This window comes from Vanessa cardui, chromosome 4 (genome assembly GCF_905220365.1).
Source record: "Vanessa cardui chromosome 4, ilVanCard2.1, whole genome shotgun sequence".
Taxonomy (NCBI): Eukaryota; Metazoa; Arthropoda; class Insecta; order Lepidoptera; family Nymphalidae; genus Vanessa; species Vanessa cardui.
Window position 1 is genome coordinate 15,478,279 of NC_061126.1, and position 3,989 is coordinate 15,482,267.

Consider the following 3,989-nt stretch of genomic DNA (forward strand, 5'->3'; position numbering starts at 1 on the left):
TAAACCAAATATAAATTGTAAACCAAATAATTCTCCGCGGACCCATTTCCATTTTCTGACTTTTTCACACGTTCATAAATGTTCTTACAAAATCTGTTTTTTTTACGAATGTTTTGGGTGGTTTGTTATCTGCTAATAATCAATTTTTGGTGGTAGGGTTTTCTGTTTTCCCGTGCCATACCGATCATTCATGTATCGTACCACGAAGCAGTAGTACTCAGTATTGTTGTATTCTGGTTTGAAGGGTGAGTGAACCACTGCAACTACAGACATAACTCCCAACTTCTCTTAACTCCCAAGGTTGTTGGCACATTTATGTTGTGATGTATGTTCAATATTTCCTACAGCAATTTGTATATGGGCAGTGGTGACCGGTTACCATCAGGTGGCTCATTTGCTCTTAAGTCATATTACAAAAGAACCCTATTTAAATGGTAATAATTTTCCAAATTGAATTTAATGTAAACGATACAAAAATCTGAATCATGTAAAAATGTATTTAATTTTTGGACAAGACGTGTTCATACCTCACGCGAGAAGGTCGTCGAAAATAATTAACAGTTAATTATTACATGAGATAATTAAATCTTTTATAAAAGGAATTATTTGGATATACATACTAACTATGCCGCCTGACTTCGGATGGATAAAGATTGATTTTACACATGATAACTTTTTCAATAGTTATATATTAAATCAATATGCTGTTAGATATTCTAAATTCAATGCCAAATTTGTATTTATATATAAACCTGTGCACGACAGTGAAAGGAAGTATCGTGAGGAAACCTGCACGTGTTGGATGAGAATCTGCCACGTTTATTCACTAACCGCATTGGAGCAGCGTGTCGGGGCTGGCCTCAAACTTTCTCAAAAGGGAGAGGAGGTCTTATCCCAACACTCGTATGTTAGGCTGTTATTATTAAATATATCTTATAAATATATTTTCTTTATTATGTTCCAATGAAGGAAACGAACGTGCTAAAAAGGACTAGCTGTACCCTATAAATCTTATTAGGTGACCCTTTTTGTGTTTTTATAGCTCATAGATTGATCGATTGTGGAGTCTATACTGGGCTTATTAGTTAGTAAGAACAAATACTATGCTAATTTAATAAAATATATTCACCATATAAATGTTTATTCAATGGTTAATAAAACTATTTAATATATAAATATTAATGTAAATTAATTTGTAGTTTTTACATAAGTCCGGAAAAACAAACAAAATTTAACTATAATTTTAATTATACGAGTAGATATGAATTTACAATACACTCTAGTTTTTTAAACGTTGCATATTATTGTAATGTGTGTTTAACAGCCGAATTATTTTTTTTTGGATTAAAAAAGTTCATTGCCATCTGATTCAGTTGTTTATATATTACGTTTACTTATTTACCTACGATATTTTGTTCAGCGTAAAATATCAACACCTCGACAAAATTCTTATAGGTCATTAGATTTTTTGTGATTTGCAATTAACACAAAATTGAATGTTCTTCTTCTTCTACAAAAGTGCTCACAAAATTTCTAAGCGAAACTATTATAATCTTAAATTATATATAATACTCTTTATTGCACTGAGAAATTTTACATGGTAACTTTACACATAAAATTTTGTTCACAATTTTGTCTTGTCAAAGTTGTACTTATGTGTGCAGTTATTCTTTACTGCGGTTCATAATTATAACACTATTATAATTTTGTGATCTGTCGTAATCTATTCTAGAGAGTTGCCGGACGTTCGAATTTTACTAATAAATTTAAGATTTACATTTCAAATTAATATTTTTATTGACTGCAAAATACGATCGTGATTGCAAAATGTGTTTGTCTGATCAGAACTAAAATTTCAACTATTAGCAACTAATGCATAAAGATGGATAATATCCTTCAGGCCACGCCAGCTATTCTCAAATCTCCCAAGCTATACATATAAAGTTTACAAGGTTGTCCGCAAATACATGAACTATCTATTCTATCAATCTGGTAAAATAGAAGGGGGTTCAAACTGTTACAAATGTACACACAAATGTATGTATCAATTTCAAGTATCAATTCCTAAATTTTAGAAAACTATTTGACTTGATTTGGAATTGCTTGATCCTTGGTTTTGTTTGACTTAGGCTTTGGGATCTACTTGTATGCAAGCCACAAGAACAATGAGCAGTTGAGTGTTAATCCCAAGGGCGCCAGAAGGATACCGATCATAATGGTGTTCTTAAACAGTGCTAAGAAATTTCCATCCTTAGACAATCACAGGTTCTTTGTCAAGACCATCTTCGTTCAGGGTGGGAAGTGTCGCATCCTGAATGAAGATGGCTCGGGCGCAATCAGTTCTTGATCTTCCATTGGAGATCGAGGTGGGCTTAAAATAAGGCTAACATCTAATAATAAACATAAAATATCATCAGTTATGATATCATACTATCTTATGTTTGTCATTCAAAAAATATGGTAGGGGAATGACTTCTACAAATAAAAGACGATAATGGACTAAGAACAGATCTTTGAGGTATCAGGTATACCTATATTTAGTGAAGCCCCAGGAGCTCTCTAGCCATTATCACCAACTATCTGAATTTGATCTACGAAATTAAAAGATTCCCAGTACCGGCTTCTTCCATTTAACCGTATTTAACGCAGAGTGGCTCGAATTAACTACGATCAAGTCTTTTCTGACATACGTTACTTTGCTTAGAGCTGTTACAAGCCCCCCGTTGTTGCAGATGTCCTTAGGAAGTAGTTATTATTTTTGCACCTATGTTAATAATAATAAAAAAACTTGTTTTGTAATCGTTATCTTGCTCCACATTCAAAGCGAGAAATACAGTTGAAATTAAATACAATTAGTGTGATATAAGTAAATCCTGGCATCTAGTAAAAGCCTTTTACGACCTAGATTAAGTTAATTAGCAAATTATACATGTAATACATACGCGTACAGTAAGACCTGAAGGCCAGAGTTTTTTGACTGGAGGAAGCGATGATAATTTTTTATATAAAACATAATTTTTTTATTGGCATATTTTTTACTTAAAACGTATTTTTTTATTCTTATGTTATAAATTATAGAATATTTAAAACTTAAAAATTCGCCATATAAATACTAAACAGCCTATAAATCTGTTAAATATCGAAAAATTCATGTAAATCGAAAAAAAACTTGTAGCAGTTGCGTAAATCCGGAAAACACAAATAAAATTTAACTTGACTTCATCATTAAATAACTTTATTTTTTTATCAATAAAATAAAAAAAAACAGCTGTTGTCTACGATGTTTTAATTTGTGTAAAGTATAAACACCTTAACATAAATATATAGGCATTATTTACATACATCGCTGGTTGGTTTTTATGGTAATCGACACACAATTTTTATAAACACAAGGCCTTAATAAAAGGCATTTATCGTAATGAAAGATAATTTAATTCGGTTATCAAAAATCTGAATTTTATCTAAATGGTAACTGTTCCGGACATAAAGAGCGGAAAATTAATACTTACTTAAGCACAAATATGTAATTTATACGTTACAATCAAATTTTATCTGTACCACTTATTGATTAACTACGAAATCTCAAAAAGTATAATACCTACAAACTTGAAATTTGACAGGTAAGTTCCTTGTGGGGGTGTAGACATGCGCTAAAAGTAATTGTACGAAACTCCACCCCTAAGAGGGAAAAACGAGGGGTGAAAATTTATGTTATATAAATTTCGCGCGGGTAAAGTTGTAGGTTCAGCTTGTTCATTTATAAATGCGAAACGGAATAAAATAATTTTATCTAATCCTATGTTGTTATAAATTTTAAATAAAGAAATAGTTTTTTTTTTAATTTATTACTTTTAATCGTTAGAAAATTTAAAAAAAATCTAATTGATAATTCTAAGTCCGTCGTCAATCCAAATTATGAATAATACAGAAGTCTCGTTACAGACGCCGAATTAAATTTCTTCGGTATAAAAAATCCGCCTAACTGCCTC